The sequence below is a fragment of the Cyanistes caeruleus genome, chromosome 5 (genome assembly GCF_971803275.1).
Source record: "Cyanistes caeruleus chromosome 5, bCyaCae1.hap1.1, whole genome shotgun sequence".
NCBI lineage: Eukaryota > Metazoa > Chordata > Aves > Passeriformes > Paridae > Cyanistes > Cyanistes caeruleus.
In genome coordinates, this window is record NC_141705.1 from 28,987,365 (window position 1) to 29,008,904 (window position 21,540).

Sequence of the window (21,540 nt, forward strand, 5' to 3'; positions counted from 1 at the left end):
AAGTACTTTTTTCCTGCTCCCTGTTGTGATCTGCTTGAATGAAGAAATACCTTCTGAGATGTAATTCAAGCTTTCAAAATGTTTTCAGTCCCAGTTCAGAAGGACCCAGGCATAAAAAAAAATCTTCTTTTTTATAGCATAAAGAACCTGGCACCCTGACAGCCAAGGCATCCTTGTTCGTTCTGAGCTGGAGGGCTGACAGGAGCCAAGGAGAAACCACCTTTCATAAAGGCTGGATCCTGCCTTTCCAAGTCTGTGACTTCCACTGTGTTGTGTGACTTCCACTCTGTCGTGAAGTAATCATAAGGAATACTGCCTCCCACAGAGGTAACATCCTACACCTAAAGATAAGTGCTGCTGTCTTCCTGCTCGCCTTGGATTCACATCTTTGTGAGTACAGGGACACAGATCTGGGGTGAGCCTAGGCTGAGATCCAGGATGGGTCTGAGACACTGCAGATGATCAGGACTTTGTAAGGGGGAGAGGTGCTGCTCTGGAGCCAGTCTGCTTCACCTGGAGCTGGACTGGTACTGCTCCTGGAGGCACACCAGAAAGAACTCCTGTCTCCAGGATGAACCAAGGGAAAAGAAAGGGAAAAGAAAGAGAACATCATCAGAAATATCATTCTCCCATATATATCACCAGTCTTTCTCACTTAATTTTCTAGTAAGTCACATATTCTAGCCCTACCTTTATTTACATTCTATTTTGCAAAGCTGATCTTGGTCATAAGTACAGCATGCAGGCACAAATGACAGCACTTTTAAAAGGCTGGAGCAAACCTGGAGCCATGCATAGCACTGTATGATTTATTTAATGTTTATCCAGATCACAGCAGTATTTATAGTGACAGCCATTGTGCACTTCTCATTTAAACTAAAAGAGCTAGTGTCCCCTGATATTTTTCAAGTAATGTCTGACTTCCTTCATTATCCTGCTATAGGGAATGCCATCAGCATTTCTTTTGCATGGCTGTTTCCACCTAGGGTAACAGCCTATATGAGAAAATACAGGTCCTAATCTTATAAAAAAGATCATTACCTATTTGAAGAACATAATGAAGATGATCAGTAAGTTTCACAGGAGATGACTGTTCCTGCTAATTGGCAATTCCTGGAAAAGGAAAATATGAAAGTATCTATGAATTGTATAAGATGTACTACTATACTGATGGTTCAGGATTTTTATGCTTCTTTTAATCTTCTATTCTACAGATATCCCTTCAACTAAGAAAAAAAAATTTGGAAAGTTTCACAAAAGACAGAAATACTATTACTAAGAGCATGGCATTTCTGACAAGTGCCAACTGACATTGCCAATAATTATAGCTGCATACATAAAATATAAAAGCATCTTGCAAAGAGTGTGATGTTCAAATTCTGCTATGAATTTTAATCATAGGAAAATATGGTAGATGACTGTGCAAAAATAGTTACTTCTATTTGCCTGTGTACATAAACCTTGTGAATTTTGGGAGACAGTGATTATGTCAATATCTAAGTGTCAGTGCAACCAACTATGTTCTTCAGTTAATTCTGATTTATTTTGGTGATGAATATTGAAAATGAGTCATCCAGTGCATCTATTGTGACAAAAAACCCAAGTTGACTACATATGTACCTAGCACTGAGGCAGGCAAATCTGCTGTGGATCCAGTCTTATTTTCAGTTTGGGGAAAATGTTTGTTGCATACAAACTTGACTGCATTTTTAATGACACAGGAGTCCCCCTGGATCAATTAGTTATTTTTTTGTTTACATTTCCATTAAGTAAAGTTGTTTCCCAGTTTGGCCTTGCTTACCACAGCTACAGAGCCTATGCAGGATTTATGCTGCACATGTTTTTAGCAGTGACAAATCTAACATACTCAGAGATTTTCCTCCACAAACCAAAATTATATTATCATTTTTTAAGCTGCTACTTCTTACTGAGTATTAGATCCAAACTTACATTCTTTCTGACACCAGCATTTATGATATTTGATGTTTTGAATGGAATATGTATTAACCATTAACTTACTTTGGTTTGTGTCCACTTGAGTACAGAAAAGGTGTATGGGCTGTGAAAGGCTGTATTGCTTTTTAATACCTCTAGGAAAAGTGGTGGGGGAGGTAGCTGTGTAGAATGCCACAGAAAGACATAATCCTGCAAAAGAAATTATCTCCACTGACATTACACCAATAAAAATACTTACCTGCAATTTTCACTCCTCTCTGAATCATTTAAAGACAAGTTTAATTTTCTTGCTGTGACACAAAATTTTCAAAATTTTTCAAACTGCAGTGAGGTTTTTTTAAATCTTTTATCCATTTGGGGGTATAAATTTAATTCAAGTGGTGAAGCTGACACAGTCTAGAAGGCAGAAACCACAGATTTTGTGTTTAATAAAATTTAAACAAAATCTGATTATTCACTCCTGACAAGGACCTTTGGAGTCTTCAGAAAAAGGAATTGATGGAAGGAAAGGACATAAGAACCTGGATGGGAATGACTCAGGCACTACTGCTTGGACAACTGAAACTGGCAATAAATGGTGACCTTGAATGAAGTCCACATGCAAAGGAAAAAAAATTAGCATATTTCAAGTACAGGCAAACAGCATCCACTTTAGAGAGTCTTGTTATATATGATAGATGAAACTTCAAGGAAAGGAAAATGAATGCAAAATGAAATAGTGGTAGGGGTTTGATTTGTTTATTTGTTTTCACCTGAATTGTTTTCAATCCAAGGAAGAACAGTAAGTCCTGGTGTGAACTACCACTCTTTGGGAGTGGTATAGTTTATATTTTCATTTATACAAATACTCTAGTGAGTGGCTATGTGACATTTTCATATATTAGTGTTTCGATATTGATCGATATTGCAGAAGTTTAGGTGTGCTGGAAGATAAAAATATCATTACAGCTTTGAATAGAATTGTCAAAATGAAGCATTATCTTGACAAAGAAGTTCCAGATCCCTGGAGTTGAATCTGGATTTCAGAGAAGTCTAAAGACCACACCAGCCATGTTCCATAAATCCCACCTTTCAGTTTAATTAACTTTCATACTTTATTCGGCTTCAAAGGCATTTAATCAGGTATGGCTTGAATATTGTACCTAGATTTTCCAAGGTACAATAAATATCTAGTTCTATTTTTACTGACATCTAGGGTCTACTTGCACTTACTCAAAAGGCAGCATGATCATACCCCATAACAAATAATTCCCTGACAGGCAGGGACAAAGACTAAAATTAAGTTTCAGTCCATAATGCCTTTACTCACTGGGTTTGTGTGGTGGGGATGGAGTTAACTTTCTTCACAGCAATCACTGTGCTCCTATGGTTTTGATTTGTGACTAAGTTCTGGTGTTCACACACTGGTGTTGGAACTGCTGCTGAACACGACTTACACGGCATCAAGACTTTCCCCATTTTTCACTCTGCCCCCACAAGAAAGGGGCTGGGAGTGGACATAACCAGAACAGCTGTCCTGAGTTGACCAAAGGGTTGTTCCATGTCATCTGACATCATATGCATAATTAAAAGTGGTGGGGCATACTTTCCAAGGTGGATGCTGTCTAGACACTGACTGGGCACTGGTCTGCTTCTGAGAGGAGCCGAGTGATTGCCTTTTTTCACTAGGGCTCTTTTTGGCCTTCCCTTCATTTATTAAACTGTTACTGTCTCAACCCACTTATCAAGTGAGATTTTCTCTGTTTTGCTCTTCCAGTTCTTCCTCCCCACCACCCACCCACCCTATGCTTCTTAAGATGGACTTTTGACCACATACCTTTGCTTCTTTGTCAGTGACTGCATCATTGTTTCTCTGTGTATGATATGCTGCAGTACTGTACAATGCCAACCATGCTGAGAAAATTATTCCTCGTAACTTGCAAATTCAAGGTGGCTTCTCATTTTATGCTAGAAACATCAATGATAATGTTTGGGCAAAGGTTATAAGGTTTTAGATTTACAATTTAATTTTCAAAGTGGTGAAAATACCTCCCCGAAATTCTGCCTTCAATGGTTTTCTGGTGACTAAACTTTGACCAAGTACAAATGAAGTCATTTGCTCAAATGCAAGAGTGCTTCCCAAAACTCATTTTATAGTCCATACTATAATATTCTTTGTAGTTTTTGCTTGTACTCTACATTATTGTAGAGTTTACATTATTTGCTTAAAATTTGATGGGTGTTGTAGAAATACCCAAATCTATACAGGGCTTAAAACTCAGCCAGCTTTTAGCATTTTATTTTCACATATTTTCCATTGTTTCAGGCAAACAAAACAAAGTCACTTTCAATAATGTATGCTATATATATTTCACATACACTTATATTTCTAAATTCTTACAGTATATACATGCACTTACGTATCAGTTTCAAAATTACTGTTGAATCAATGCAGCATTTTAAAAGGTATGATAAAAAAATCATAGCAGCTCAAGGCATTTCTGTCCAAGTTGCTTTCCATTAAAGGCATTGCTTGATGTCATTCATCTTCACCATGTTGTTTCCTTTGGGCTTCTGTTACTATACCTGCTATGTCAGTCCCATTGTAGCAATGACAGTGATTTATCAAGCACATTAAATCTGCAGAATCTCTAGCTAGAAAAGTTAGTTTTCAGATATTAAATCTCAGATGTGTCACATTTAACCTGCCCATAGCTCCTAAAACACCTCTGTGCTCCTTTTAAATGAAATCAAATTTGATTTTATTAGTAAACTTTTTGCCTCAGTGTAACATAAAACATCAGCTGCTGAAGTTGGATGTCTCTCAAAGCTTAAGAATTATTTACACAAGGAAAGCCAACTTATCCCAAAGAGCCTGTCCCTCTTAAGCTTATCTTTCCCTCTACTCTCTGATATGTCACTGTCTCCTTCAATTTTCTCTCAACATAAAATTGCTTGGCTGTCTCCTAAGATGATTTCTGCCATTTGCCTCATTGGGCACAGTGTGCCAGGCTGTGCAGGCTAGCTTGTGTTACTTTGTCAAACCAATTCCTGATTTAGAACTAGCTATCAGATCATCCTTAAGTCTTCCCTTTTTCTGTGAGCACTAATGTTGACACATCTAAGAGCACACAGGGAGGAACATAAAAGACTACAAGATGCTAAAGGAAAGATGAAAAGAGCAGACCACATCTAGCTTTGTCAGATACAAATGAATAGATGTAAGATGACAGATACAAGTGTAAGGAGTTAGAAGACTTTTTCAGGTTGGTCAGAGGAAATAATCAACATTCATGGAATAACTGTATATGATGGATGTTTTTATAATGGTATATGTAATGATGTCAAGTGTTTTCTGAACACACTAGGAAAGAAAATTTTCTGTTTTGAAGAGCTTGAAAAGTAAGGTAGATGTTTTCAGGAGTGGGGGCAAGAGTGAATAACCAGCACCTATAGGCCTCCTTCTATGGTATGTTGTGGGGAGTATTTGTCCTTCTGAAAGCCTTTTCTCTCTCCTAACCCTTTTTGTCTGCAATAGATTAAGTAAGAGCAATGAAGAGAAACACAACTAAATAAATATTGACTGAACTAGATGTACAAAGAAGTACATTTTCATAGGATTAATGCACATTTTCTTTCACATACTGACAGATAGGTGTAAGAGAGTCTCACTAACTTCTTTTTTTAAGAGTTGATAAGACTTCTTTTGGGGGAAAAGCTGATTTCTCCTTTGAAGGAAAGATATTAAGGTTATAATAACCTATCTACATTTTAAAATTATTATAACATTTTCCAGCACTGGAATCTCTAAACTACAGAGAGTAGTATAAAAGCTTTTTGCTGACTTGATACACATGGATGAGTTTCAGCGTCTAATAATAAAAGATGTATTTACTATACCTCTGATGTAGCTTTAAAACCTGAAGTCACTTTATCCTACTCATAAGTAATCTCACTCAGTGCCAAATCTCCATTTTATTTCAGTCAATTGAAAAACTCCTTTTACCTGCAATATAATAATACAGACCCAATAGATATAGCCTTTAGATAAGTTATCATCCATTCCTGTTAGGCATGGCTATCACTTCCAATGTAAGATTGTATGCCAGTGGGCTGAACAACCAGCCGAGGAAGATGAATAATGTTCTCACCAGTGCCAGAGCTTCAGTCCCTGTCCTCAGGGCTTACTGTTATTGATTTATAAAACAAAATATTTCAAACAAAAAATCCAGCCAGAAAGAGCCAGAAAATTTTCAGCTTCATCCCAACTACTTCTGCCCTTCAGGCAGGGTTTGTAAGGTAGAAATTCTGGCTGTTACCACCTTGCCTTAATAATTCTGCAACTGTTTCTATGTTACTCTCTCTGCATGTAGGGGATCAGAAAAATCTTTAATTTCTGTGGAATACTTTTCACAAGGGTGCAATTATTCACAATTTCACATGCAACATAAAAAACAAACATATGATGAGCTATGGAAGATACAGTCATGCTTTTAATATCGGTTTATTTATTGCTCATTTATAAACACTGAATTGCCATTTATAGTTATCTTGGTCAAATAGTGAGAATATTCAGCTGCTGGGGTTTTCACTGTACCAGCATCTTGGGAACAGTCTTGCATTTTTAGTTTTAAATCCATTCTCTGCAACTCTTTGATTACAATAGGAAGGTGGTGTTGAAAAGCAAAATACTATTATTAACTCTTTCATGAACATATTTTCCCTGTGATATAAGTAGGGCCTGGATTGGAAACGAAGGTGAGAAACCAGGCTAAATGGCCACTGTTTGACATGCTCCAGTGGAAACATACAGAATGATGCAACATCCCTGATTCACCTGAATTTCCCAATAATCCTACACTTACTATTGTTTTACAAATAGATAGCATTACATAAACACACATTTTAGAGCATGCAGTTTCAGAGGTGACCGGAAGAACAGGAGGTTTCCATCTTCATTAACCAGCCTCACCTTTGGGAATAATGCCTGGCATTTCAGGAGACTTAAAGGATATGGTAGAGTGCATGAAGATCTAATTCCATATCCTTTTCATTCACTGAGTAAAGTTTGTTTAATTAGATGGGGGCTGTACTCCCAGGTTGAGGACATCAGGACATCTAAGAATGGGAATGGCTCTTCCACCACTTCACTTTCTTGTGCAGTTCCAATTACACTGGGATAAATTATTGTCTTACTCGACATATAATTTATGGCTGTTTTTCTAGTTCTCCCATTATACTAACCTATTAATGCATAAAATATCCAGATTAATTGTTTTTACACACAAACAAGAAGAAAAATAAAATGGAGAGAAAATTAAACCAGCAAAATCCTGGTTATTATAGTTAATGAATTAAATCTTCCCATGAAGAATGTCTTTTCTACCAGTATAATTCTCTTTGCAGTCTATGCCAGAAACTACATTTTAATTTGGGAAAGGAGCAGATCTGACTGACAGGAGCAGAACAAAGTTTGGCTGAACCTTTCTGTTGATAACAAACCCCAAACCTTCTTGAACTCTGGCTCTACATATGATTTGATTGGGTCAGCCTGTCCCACTATCTCCTCAAGTACAGCAATCAGACAGTTGTCAGCCAGGAAAAGGTTATGTAGCAAAAGCAATGTAAATTGCATAGCACAGAGTAACTGCTAAAACTTTTCTACTTAAGTGGAAGCAGCAGGGAGTTTGGCAGTGAGAATGCAACTGCCACATACACTTTGTGCTCCCTGAAGAAAAGGTTCCTCGGGGTTATGTGAGGACTGACATGAGTAGCTTTGAATATGAATACATTTCCTCATCTCCTGGGTATCAGTGAGCAGAAATGTCTTGATAAGAATGAACATTAGACTTTCATATTTTAAACTTGGTATATGAATAAGTTTTAATCTAATGTTGTGGTTGTAGAAAATGACAAATAATTGTTAATAAGGTCAGATACAGAACCTGTGAATGAGTCTTCATCTATAAAGCAAGGTATTTTCTCAGAAGTATGTAACAAGCTTTTAATCTCCAGATACCAGTGCCAAGTGCATAGCTGGACCATCTCCTTTGGACTAAGTATGGAGTGAATTGGTTTGAAATGAAGCCAGCAAAAAGTTGGCAAAGTAGCCATTAATTATATGGAAGGGACTCAAGCATCTTGTTGAATTGAGATAGGCACTATGATTTGGTGTCAAGAGACAGTCTGAGAATTTCTGTGAATTTTTGGCATTCTTTGTTAGACAGTGTTTACCAGCATTGTATGCACTTCAGAGAGAACTGCTTCTCTTTTTTTTAATTGATCTTTTCGTCTTCATGCTAAATGCATTTAGTTATTTTGTAATACCACTTGATTTCATCTTCACATTTTCATTTTTTTACTAAGAACCTTAATAAAAAAATTCAAAACATTGAGTCACAAATTCATTCAATAGAAACGCCACAAAAACTTGTAGACAATAAAATCTCATTGTGTTTTGTGAGTTCTTCATCCATTTTAAAATTTCTCTGTTCTCTCTTCACCATCAATTATTTCTGTTAAGTCAAAATAATTTACTCATGGAAAAATCAAAGGCTGCTATTAAATGAGAGTGGAATGCTATGAATTTGTTAGAACTACTCTGCATTATCTTCAGTTTTTAATTTGTATCCAGGTTGCGTTATATTCTTCTTCAAGCCTTTTTAAAGTTTTTCATAATTCTTTGTGAGTGGTTACATGATGGGAAATCCCCAGGACATTTTTCTCTCCTTTAATATAGCTTCTCTCTGCCTTTGCTCTTCTCTAGAACTGTGACTGTCCTCAAATGAATAGACTAGTGAAAGAAAGAAAAAGAGGGAGAGAAAGAGAGAGAAAGAAAGAGAGGAGAGAAAGGGAGGGAGGGAAAATTAAGACATCCCCATAATCTTGTACTAACTTTTCTGGGCTAGGATTATTATTATCCAGGTTTAGGAACCATGCACTAGCTCTTCTCTCAAATATCATCATTATTTAGTCGGCTGCATGTTCTATCCCAAAGACCAAGCTTGTTTTAATACTTCTCTGTGCTTCTTCACTTCTAGTCTGTCTTACTTTGCTGATCATTCCTCCATTCTCCCTCTCCCTTTGGATGCTATATAGATAGATAGATAGATAGATAGATAGATAGATAGATACCTATTCCAAGGTGTTCATGCTGTAAGTGTAGGGTTTTTTTTCTCCAAGGATTGCTCTGTCTTTTTCTGAGATTTAGATCCTGAGTATTTATAGTACTTTCAACTGAAATTAATTCTTGGCTTCTGTCACACTTCTGTCCTTCAGCAGTTTGCTTCATCTTTCCCAGCTTGTTTCTGGTTTTGGTTTTTTCTTTTCCTTTGTTGTGTTTTTTGTCCCACAAGTCAGCCATTTCAAAATGAAGTACTTTATTATTTCTACATAGTTACCATTTAATTTACGATCTTGGAGTTCTGGTTATTTTTAACACTGTGTATAGTTTAAGTACTTACTGAAATAAGTTTAAAATATTTACTCTTCTGCATGTTAATTTTTTGAGTTAATCTCTCTACTACCATGTCCAGGATTAAATGATTCTGTGAATATTTGCTTCATTTATTTTTCAGTCTATAACAGTAACTGGAGATTCTCATGGATATATTAATACTGGAGTTATTTTTTGCATCTAGAAACACCATGAAGCTCTCTCTGCTTATCTATCTGACCCAAAACTTCCCAGTGTCATGCCTGTAATTCATCTTTTATCATGTGTCCCAACATGACTTTGACTCCGAAAGATTGTGCTTTATGCCTCTCATATCTTTCCTATTTCCTGAAGTCTTTCACATCCTTAAAATAGAATCACCTTATGTCTTTATTTCTAGCAGTTCTGAGCAAAGCAAATCTTTTTATACCTGTGTTCCTGCCATGGCTGCTCTTCTACCATGCTTCTGCTACCTGGAGATGTTATTTCTCAGGTCCTGCACTAAGAGTTCTTGTTTTTCAGTTTTCCCACTGAGACTGCTGGCAATAATATGTAGCATTTCAATTGCTTTCTACTGACCAAAAACTAATTTCCTCAGCTGGATTAATCTTTCACTATCAGTTTCAGCTAACTGGCTACAGCTCTCATCTGTGTGAGTACCTTCTGCTTACTATCCAATCTGACCACTGATAATCTCTTATCCACTGCTGTGCCTTATCTATCTGATTTCTTTTTGCCTGTATATTAAAACTACAAAAAAAAAATGTGTAGAAAGGTTAATAAAACAGAATATTAACCTTCAGAAGGGGAAGCAAATATTTTCACTTAGTTTAAAAAGCCATCACAAAATTTGCTTTTTAACACCATGGATTTGATCAAATTTGAGGGAAAGGAAGAAATGCTATGTAGTCATAAACTTAACTTCTTTTCTCTCTGTCCTGGGGTGACTTTATGATGCTTGTATCCCCAGTCCCCTGGTTTATGTTACATATTAAGTTCTGCACCTTTAAGACAGGCTCTGAGAGAGAAATGGGGGAAGAAGAAGCCGCAGTTTGTGTTGAGAGAAAACATCACTCCCCGGCACGGACAGACAGCGGGACAAAGCTTCTCTTTGGTTTTTAGTTAGTTTTAGCTAGCTAAGGCAGAGGAGTTCCCTGGATCTGGTTTTTTTTTTGCCCTCTTGGATCTGTGCAAGCCTGCTCTGGACTGGAAAACACCCAGCCAAACCCCAGGAGCTCAGGCCTTTGGCCCACCGGGGCCTGGGCCTCGGCACTTTCCAGCACCGGAGGGACGGATAAGGGACTGAGTGAGCCGAGCTACACCACATGAAAAGGACTTTTCTTCCTAGATTTGCCATCCCATCGAACAGCGAGAGGCTTTATTGTTTAATATTATTCAATTTCTGTTAAATAAACATTTTTTTTTCCACTTTTCTCCAAGGAAATCTCCTTTCCCGAGCCAGTTGTGGGGAGAGGCCGCTTGGATTTGCTTTCTGAGGCAACCCCATTTGGAGGTTCTCTCCCAGATTTGCCCTAAACCAGGACACTCTCAAAAGACATGCATTAGTGCAAAACGAGAAACTTTAGAAACTGTTGTTGAGCCTCACCACCCCATTTCATTCGGCTTTCAGTCATCATGAACTGAATCTGAGCACAATGACAACTAAAGAAGGCTGTTGTCTTTCCTTCAAGCATTATGGTAGAAACTATTTTCATTTAAACTCCTTTCTGAAATGAATGTATACCAGGGATCTGTAGAACACAAGAAAGCCAGCCATTACTGAGATACCGAAGAGGATATTTACAGGACTGTAAATGACTGAGATACCATGGCTAATTGAAATATCCCTTGTAAGCATTTTATTCAGATTTACTGCTGAGATGCAGTAAATGTATACAATTTGTCTATTGCAAGTATAAGATAAAATCCACTAATATATATAATCTTGAGACTGTTTAAAAATAAAGAAATAAATTGAAATTTCATTTAAACTTATGTCCTTCAAGTTTCTGTTTAGGACTAAGAAGTGATGGATGGCTATACTTTGCTTAGAGTAATAACCCAGTTTTAGAGCCAACTGGCTTACAAAACAATACAATTTTGTTTTTCTAGTAATGTTGTTTAACCCTTAACTGTTTTGATGTAATTTACAATGGTTTCATTCTAGTATTTTTAATTTCCCCTTTTCTTGTTTGCTATATAATTGAAGTGACATTGAGTTACCATTGGTTAAATGAGCTAAATAGGTCAAGATCTGCATTAATCAGTCATTAAGATACTCCAAAACACTGCCTTACATATTCCTATTGATTTTTGTTACCTAAATCTTCTTTTAAAGATTTATTTTTCACTTTTTAATACAAATATTTGGTTGTTTAAGACAAAAAATAATTTTAAAACAAAAAGGATTTTTACAGTATGGCAGACACTTCAAGTATTTATCTGAGAGAATCTACAGGCACTAAAGCTGCTTAGACTTCTCCAAGTTAAGATTTTGCACAGGGTTTTGCAGAGAACATTTAATTGTTCCTCTGAGTCTTCTGTGTTCAAAATAGACTGTGACAACCACAGAGAAAAATCCTCTCTCCTTTTGCAAAGTAGATTCAATCCACCCACTGCAAGGCTCTGATGTTTAAAGTGTGCTGTTTGGCCTCTTTCTCTGCTCCCTCTTTTGGGGGAGAAAGCCTCTGGCACTGTCTGTCAGCATTGCCAGCAGGTCTCCACAGCTGCATCTGCTCTGCTCATTGCACCTCAACATGGAGAGCTGCCAGAAGCCTTCTCTCTTCACAGCTCAGTAGAGCACTGACAACTCTGTCAGCAATATGGGGCTTTCCTCTTCTTCTTGAAACATCTTCACTCCAGATATCACAGAATATGCTGAGTTGGAAGGGACCCCCAAGGTCCCACAAGGATCACCAAGTCCAGCTCCTGGCTCTGCACTGGACATCCCCAAGAGTCACCCCATATGCCTGAGAGTATTGTCCGAGCACTTCTTGAGCTCAGTCAGGCTTGGTGCTGTGACCACTTCCTTGTGGAGCCTGTTCCACTGCCCAACCACTCTCCAGGTGAAGAACTTTTTTTTAATAATATCCAACCTAACCCTCCTCTGATATGACTTCAGGCCATTCCCGCACGTTGGTAGGTTCTGGCCCAGCATTAGACCACATATTGCTGCTATGTTTTCACATGGCTTGATGCTAAGCATGATACTCAGTGGCTTCAGGTTGCAACAGACTTTATATATTTGAGAGGGGAAACAGAAGAAAAATGAGCATTTGTGCAGAAACAGGAAAATCTGACTTTGAGAATTTAAGTCCAAGGCTGAGAAAAAAAAAAAAAAAAAAGAGTAGGACAAAGTAAATAACAGGTATCTGAAAATCTATCTCACTGAGATGGTAATTGTAAATTGACTATGGTTCCTTGTTTCTACAGTATTAACACTTAGGAAATTACGTTAAATAATTATTTTTTTTCTAGAAGGATAAAGTGAATTTCATGCTACAGTATGCTAATACAGTAATTCAATTCAATTTTATAGAATTCTTTTATTGCAGAGATCTATAAAGGAACATAGCTGGACTTCGCTAAGCTTTGTAGGAGCCTCTTCATTAGTTTCAATTTACATGGATATATGTCTCTTGTGGTGCGCTTTAATTTGTGAATAAAAGCCAGAATAACACCTGTGTTCCCTTCAAAACATAAATTACATACACAAAATTAGATCCAAAGGATTTATAGCAGTACTTAGTCAAACTCCTAAATACCAGCGTCTGTTTAATGCTGGAGATGCTTGAAACTTCCAGACACATCAGGTGCCAATACCAATTTTCACTAAGTCTCCCAAAACCAGCTTTATGATAAGCCCTAAAGCCCTGACAGATAGTGCTGAACAGCTGGATATGTTGCTCACAGCCAAACTCTGCCAGATGCCCTCAGTAAAGTTATTTCTCTTTCCTCAGAGGTTGTGCCTTGGTAAGCTTGCTCAGGTCCACATCAAGGCAACATCCTTAGTTCATAGTCCATGGCCAAGAGCACGACCCAGGCTGGGGAAGATGAAGGAAGCCCAAAAGGAGGCCAAATGTTCAAGGGAACAGATTGGCAAAATAAAAATGTAAACACTGAGAGCATGGCCTCAGCTTACCTCCAGTTTTCTAGTCAGCCACTGTTTACTGCTATTTGCTGAATCACCATCAAATGAATAAAGATGTATCTGATAGCAACATTTCACGTACTCTTCTCGACTTTTGGCTTAGACCAAAAAATACTTGCCTGTTATTTGACCATGTACATGGTAGGGGAGGGGAGGCGAGGAAAATGGCATATCCCATCTGGTTTTTTGTGTCCTAATTGTGAATCAAAAAAACTAGGTTATTCCCTTAGGAATACATACACAGTGCAGTCCTCTGATACCTCACAGCTGCACCAGTGTGTGTGAAAGTCCTCCTCAACAGTTAATCCTGGAATTTAGTGCAGATTCATTTCTCTCCTGGCTCTATAGGATGAGTTCAGTTATTTGTCTGAAGCAGGATTTTTAAAGAGCTACTCTCTTTGGTGGTGTGAGAGAGAGGGAGGCAGAGAGACACACATGCACTCTTGAGATCTTCAGTGCCTGAGGGCATTTCCTATTTCTTCTAGCAGTGAATTTATCTTTGCTCTTTCAGAGGGCAAAAAACAAGATGAAATAACTTCTACTTTATCACCAGCTTCAGAATGTTTCTGTGTTACCCTTTCCTGTCAACCAGCGAGGGCTGCATTCTCCCTAGTAGTCCCAGGTGATTAAATAGTGATTTCTCTTAGACTTGAGAAAGCTGCTTTTGAGTTTGGAGTATTAAAAGCTAATCACAAGGAATAGTCCTACATGAGAAATCTTCAGCAATTTTCTGTCCTCGTTATCAGTGGGATAATCAACTGAGTTATAGAATCAGCTTTTATTTCCAGACAATGAGCTCTCTGAGGTAAACAAAACAAGGCAAAGGCTGTTGACTTTCCTCAGTTATTCCTCTGGGCCACCTGAATTGCATTTATAGCCCTAATTTTCAAAGAAGTCAGCACTCTCATGTAACCTAAATGGCCTGGCCACAATTTTCAGAATTGGTGGGATCTATTACCTTCCTGGATTTCCAGCTGTGCAGGGTGAGCTTTCTAATCCTGATCAACAGAATCCAGGCAGAGTATGCATCTAGGTCATGCAGAAATCATGTGTTTGTGCTTGTATATCCATATATATTTCTAAGCTGTTAACCACTGGAAAATTCAAGGTCTTCCTGTACCTTGGTGTAGTACTATCATTCAGCACTATTCTACAAATAAATTCTTTAAAAATGTTGCTGTTCTAATTCTCTGGGGATTCACTTCTCTAAGCAGTTTCAGAGAACATGTCCCACATCAGTGAGCGACTCAGGTACATTTAACACACTAATTCCCACTGAAAGTGAGAGGTATTTTGGCATATGAATTCCTTACGAGTTTTTGCAATATGTATCCTAAATAACTTGCTAGAGGTCACAAAGGGATTATTATTTCGTTAAATTTGGAATGTTGCTTTTATTTCCAGCCATTATATCTGGTATTCTTACCACCTCCACAATCTGTTAGCAATTCTAAAATTCCTCAGAAAACTGGATTTCTATTGATACTTTAGTAAAAACCACAGGTGTTTTCTGAGGTAGCTGCCTTTTAGCACAATTTAAATCTATTTTGCAGAAAGCCTAACCTTTAATGAAAGTTTTGTTAAGACAGAGAATTTTTCTTTTTAATGAATGCAGTGTTTGGAACAGTTGAGTAGTGCACAGCAGAGAGAAATCACTTATGTTCCTCTGTCTTAATTTTAGCAGATACATAATGATCTCTGGTTATGGCTTGGAAGGCCTTCATGCAACTGATCACTCCCTCCATGCACTTAGATATATCCTATTTATTTTATCTTGTGATATGCTGGCTATTTATGAGATTATTTAGAATATGTAACATGTTAAGCATATGTTTTTGAATAATTCCTGAGTTATATTATTCTAAGGCTGTATATGATCCCAAAGAGCATTACAGATCTAAAATCTTTGGTGGTGGTAGAAGGGACGTGAGTTAGACATATAGCCCTAATTCCCAGGAAAGCTAGAAAATGTCTGATGAGGTTTTGAACTGCAGTAAGCTTTTTGAGCTGCAGTGAACTTAGAAAGAGTCAATCAAAATTCTAGACAAGCTCTAATACTGATGAGATTGGTGTGTTAGCATTCAGGAGCACACATAATCATGGAATGATTATATGAAGGTGCTTTATTGAAGAGCTCTGGGTGTCAGGGGTACACAGACCCAAATCTGACCCATCTTGGTTTTGAGTTGAACATGTTTTTATACTCTAATGTTATATGACTTACATATTAATTATTAAACTTACATTGTTCTATTGTATGCATTGTTTTTACCCAAGCATGGATTTCTCGTGATCCACTCTCAACCCCCTAACATTGTTTCTCATGTTCTTTAAACAACAATTATACCTAATAACATCTAACAATTATATCATTTATCATATACTAACTACACAGGTGCAGTTTCACATGACCTTTAGCAAGCACAAGGCCTAACATATCCCTGGGCCTACTTTTCCCATGGCTTGCCAAGCCTAACTTTCTTTCTAACTCCCCAAATTTTCTATGATTTTAAAATCTTTTACTATCAGGTACAGTTTTGTTAAAACCATACAGTAGGAAAGATCATTTGGATTATATTTTTTTTGTATTAACTGAGATGAAGATATGTCTAATGCTCTCAGAGAAGTTCCAGATTAAATGGCAATTGAGTGACCACACAGTCAAGGAGCCCTTAGCATTCCCAGGGTCTGAGACAGTGGATGTGTGATGTGCAGCAGTTCATGGGTTTTTTTGAGGCCATGGTAGGTCTATGGCACTACAAGGTAGCACTGCCACACTTGTCCTTCAGGAAACCTGCACAGCTGACAGCATGCCAGCAGTTCCATGGAGGGAGTACATGTCATGGGTCCTTATGATGTCCTTACAATCCTGTTGGTGCTTTTTAGGTTGCCTGTGTGTGGTGAATCAGGAGAAACCAAATTGTACTTACAGAGAAGAGGTCATGTTGGGCAGCAATACTGGCCGTGGCCCCAGAGGAAAAGGCGGATTCTGGGTGGGTTTCTCTGGAACAAAGGCAAATTGATTTTTTCATATGCTTTATTCTATTTTGCAGACAGAACTTCTGTTACATCTCCTGGAATCTGGGTTTAGTCAGAACGCATTTTAAATAGTTGTCTTCTCTCACAGTAAATGAGGAAGTTTTTAATTGAACTGAATGCCAGAATTTTATTAGTAATACCGTGATTGTTGGATTTCCTAACCAACTGTATAATTTTAAATATCTATTATGAAAATGAAGCTAAGTATACAGCTTTTTAACAGAATTTAAATAAAACCAAATCATGCTTTCCAAACTATTTCAGCTTTGTTTAGGTATTTTGCACTTTTCACAATAATACTACTGCAAATCATCCCCAAGAGAGAAGGACTTAATTCTGGCAAATACTGCTACTCCTCAAAGTTTAAAAAAAAAAAAAAAAAAATTTAGATCTTTCTTATTTGAGAAAGAACTATTTCAGCCTTTAGTTTTAGAAGTTTAAGTGAGATCAGAGCTGAAGTCAGTCCTGTTCAAGTCACAATCAGATTCTTTTATTTTCAGTTTTCCTGATATGGTAAAGAATTTCCTTGTGGACTTTTTTTTTTTTTTTTTTTTAATTTGGCTGGACTGAAGTTTTTTGTGGCACTGGGACCAATTTTTATTTTGCTTTCATTTCTGTGCCTTTTGTAATTCGTTTCTTTGTTTGCCCTAGGACTATGTGCATAAAACTCATCTGATCTCCAAGTTCCCCAAGAGCCCATCTCATTGGAATGTGAAGAAAGCAGCAAGAGAAAACTCAGCATGAAGTTATTACAGAAAAACCCTAGTAGGGCTCAGGTACCTTTCAGATGTAAGAGCTCTTTGAAGAGTGTGAGGAGAGGTTGTTCCTAGCAGGGCAGCCTTAAATGTCTGGCTCTCCTCAAGGCTCTCAGTGTCAGCACTTTTGTTCATATACAAGAGCTCATCCCCACACAAAAACATTTAGGTTTCTAAGGCCTGCTGGCTGGTAACTGGTAGAACTTCATGGGAGACCAAGTTAATTTTAAACTAGGAAGCTCTCGTTTTCCATTGCATAAAAGTCAAGTACTAGTTTTCCTTTCCTGGATGTCAGCCAGCAGTGAAAAATAACTCTTAAGATTTATTTTTAAACAGGACTAGATGATAAGTGTAGGGTCAAAATGACTGTGGAAAAACACTACTTTTGACTCAGGGAATATAATAAGTCTCTTTGACCATCAGCATCTCATCTGATTTATGAGAGCCCAGAAGTCATGTCTGCAGAGGGCAACTAAAATATTTTATGTGACTGATAATGACCACACATTCACCTCCCGAGGTAGAGATGTCTCCTTTGTATTCATTAGATCAAAAGTAACTCTTTCCCACAGCATTGTCCTTTCACCACTGCAGTCTTTATAGCCTAAAGGCAAGGGACATCTTGTTTTTTTAAAAAACAACTAGTTTTATGTTTATAAACGTGCCAACCAAGAAAACTGACGTCTCACTGTGGTGAGATAAAACCTCAATAATGATGAATTGCAATAACCACAGTAAGTCAGTAATAAGAGCTATGAGTTTTTCAAAAGAGCCCCCCACCAGATAGAACAAGCTGACTTAGGTACACAGTTCCTGCCTGGCATTCTTCTCTGTATCTTAAAGATATAAGAAATTGTTCTACATCGAAGCTGTAAAAAAAGCTGTGTGGCTCTAGCTGGATTTCATTCTTCCCATAACTACTAGTTATTTTATTTCTAAGGAATATATGGATTATAAAATAATTTTTGTCCTTACTTTACTAATTTTAATTTCCACATATTTTGTAACAAAAGTCAATAGAAATCATTTTCTTAAATAATTGGGAAGCTTTCAAACACTCTTTGCTATCAAACTGTTAAGCCTGTGAAAGATTGAATTTTTATGTTGTACAGCACATGCAACAATCCTGAATTGTAAAACCGTACATTTTGTCACTACTGCAGCAGAAACAAAACACTGTACAGAAGGAAGAATAAGGGCTGTGGAAAGCTCCCAGGTGTTTGAATTCCATTGCTAACTTTTTTGTGTAATTCTGCTGAAGGGTGAAATAGAAAGGAATTATTTTACATCTAAACCATCTCCTAGGGCCTAGTCAGAATTAATAATCATCCAGAAATCATGATTTCATAACATGTAGGGCAAACTTTTAATATACAGAAGTCACAAAGTTTAGGGATAACTGGTAAAGGGAATTGTCAACCTTGGGTCCTTCTTCACAGCAGCTACCCTATGAAACAAAGCAAAACCCCAAACCCACCATCTGATGGAAGAAACACAGAGTACTCTGTGTTCAAGTGCATGACCATGACCTTGACTGCTTCAGCTCAGGATATTCTGAAGCAAGAATAATAAAGATGAGGAATGCATAAGACTAAAACACACTCTCAGGTTTCCAGTCAACATAAAAGCTGGTTTTATACAGAAGTTGTCATTGCAAGCCAGCATTGTATTAGAAAGGGAATAAGAAAAGCAAAAATCCAACAAAATCCAGAACAAACTACCCACTGCCTAAATTATTTTGAAATTCCCTGAACTTATTATGATTTAGGAGCTAGGAATACCTTTCTACTTGAAAAATGTTGTGAAATTGCTATATATGATTATGAGTAGATTTTTATTCTTAATTTTTCCCCATTTCTTGTTACCATTCTTACTTTATCTGCTTGGAGGTTGGTAGATTACAAACAGCATTAAACCTTTCAAAGTTCAACTTTTCAATGTGTTAGCAGTCACTTTAATTAAAATGGTAATGCTTTAAATTGCCAGACTTCATTTTTATTTAAGTTGAACACCATACACACATTTTAAAGTAATGTACAGTTTTATTGAAATAATTTGATTTATATTGATTTATCTATGAATTTTAATGAAAAATCTCAAATATTAAATAGTATATGACACAAAATCTAAAAATAATGAAAATCAGGTGTAATTCACATAGAATTCTCCACTAGGACAAGTTTTCTCACTGAACTTATTGGAAGTTTTTTATAGATAAGGTGGATGAATAATAAAAGAGAATACAAAGCTCAACTTTGAAATATGTTGTAGGCTAGATTTTATATTTTAGAAATCCTTAAAATACTTTAGATCAATCTTTTTCATTACAAAAGGCAAGTTAATCTTTCAGTATGTTTTATCATGTGCTGGAATCTGGTGGCCTCAGCTCTACTAGAACACAACAGAACACTTGCATTATTTGCTTACTTAATTTTTGCATGACTGACACAAGAAAGAAAAAACTGATGCTCAAAACCAAAGTCTGCAGTATTTAATTTGTATTGTATTCTTTGCCATCTGATGAAAAAGAACACTTTTCACTTAGCTGTTACTATATCTCAGTTAAAAAGATTAAAATCTACAAATAATGACATAAAAACGTTTGCCAAAACAGACAGGGGCTGCTTGGCTTGATATGCACTGGATTACCTCCTGTATGCAATATGTCTCTCACATGTACCTCCCCAAATAATTATAATTCAACATTTGTGCCTAAAATCCAGCCTCTGGTGTGCATTGCTTCTCATGGAGTTTATGACTACAATACTTCTTGTAAACTCCCAGACACTATTATATAAACAATTGTGATTTTATCATTTTTGTTAAACTTCCATTATAATAGCAAAGAAAAATTAATTGCTGAGCTAGAACACACATTTCCAAATTTATTAAGGTTTTAAAGCAACCTGCTATTCTACAATCATCCTTTTCCCAACTCAGACTCTGTCCACTCTTTGCGAAGATGGTCCAGGCGGCCAATCCTGAGCTGGTGAACTGATGAAGGATTTAATAACCTTTCCTCTCAGGGCAGCCTAGACTCATCCCAGATGTGCTCCCACACAACAGTTCATCTGAAGTCAGTATATTGGCATGTGACAGACTGGTACAACATTAAGTACTAATTAAGAGGAAAAGAGAAAGAAAAGGTCACCTGAGGGCTTTGTGTTCACACTGTGCAGACTGACCCCATCTTTTCTGAGCCTGTTATGAGCAGAACAGATCCTTACTGAGACTTTTTAGCTTTTGCTGGTTTGCAGTGTCAGGCTGGGTAGCAGAGGCCATTTTCTCAGTTATGAACTCAGACATCATAATGCAGCCAGCCAGAAAAGGCAGCTCCTACCTATCAGCTACAGTGATTGCTATGATTCTGCCATATTCTGTTCACATCTGGTGCTTACATTACTGGTGTCAGATATGAGGTAATTTCTCACAATTCTTCTATTTTCAAGTTAATTTTATCTTATGATGAGACTAATATCATTTATAGACAGATAGATAAAAACTAATTTTAAATATATATATATATATATATATATATATATATAGGTGGTCAATCAGTTTGGGTTTGTTGGTTTGGTTGCCAAACTCAGTGATAAGAACCCTTGACAAAACCATACGCTTACATGTTAAAGCCTGTAGTCTCCCCAGGGTGAGGGAATCTTTTCAGAACTGAAATCTGACTTTGAAAGAACAAAGAGAGAGATCTCAAGAGAGATCTGGAAGATCACAGAACAGAAGGAATCCCACAGAATTTGTACTTTTTTGATAAACTCATCTAATATAAACATAAATCAAAGAAAGTTAGTCATTAATAAGAGTAATCCTACTTAGAGTAACCAAATGGAATATAGGCCATCTACCTATACACCATAAATATTATAAATATGTATTTTAAATGTCCTTCCTCCTTTATTCACGGTCCCAAGACTGGTTCTTTAATGATGTTTCAAACAGTAAAGTCTCTTGTAGAATGGTGTAGCATGAGTTTGTTTAAAACATGTAAAAGTTGTTAGTGAGACAGATGCATCAATAAAGTGAGCCTGTTTTAATATAACTTCTGTTGAATTCATAAAAGTGGATCAATAAGTGTTTCATTTATTTTTGTGATATGCCATATGAGCAGAGCTTTGTTAATACATTGTCTTGGTTGGCAAAAATCACATTCAGTGATATTGAATAATTTCATTGATAAACTACTATTTTCAAAACTCTGAGGAAAGGTCACA

The 21,540-nt window shown here is 36.9% G+C and overlaps 2 long non-coding RNA genes across 2 annotated transcripts; one reads left to right on the forward strand and one right to left on the reverse strand.

Moving 5' to 3' along the window:
• Positions 1-11,211: 11,211 nt before the first annotated feature.
• Positions 11,212-14,367, reverse strand: LOC147653007 (uncharacterized). Its single transcript, XR_015287047.1, has 2 exons — positions 13,512-14,367; positions 11,212-12,691 (listed from the first exon to the last, which is right to left on the reverse strand). It is a non-coding gene; the product is annotated as an uncharacterized LOC147653007 (long non-coding RNA).
• A 2,039-nt stretch (positions 14,368-16,406) lies between these two features.
• On the forward strand, positions 16,407-19,252 carry LOC147653008 (uncharacterized). Its single transcript, XR_015287048.1, has 2 exons — positions 16,407-16,513; positions 17,211-19,252. It is a non-coding gene; the product is annotated as an uncharacterized LOC147653008 (long non-coding RNA).
• Positions 19,253-21,540: the final 2,288 nt, after the last annotated feature.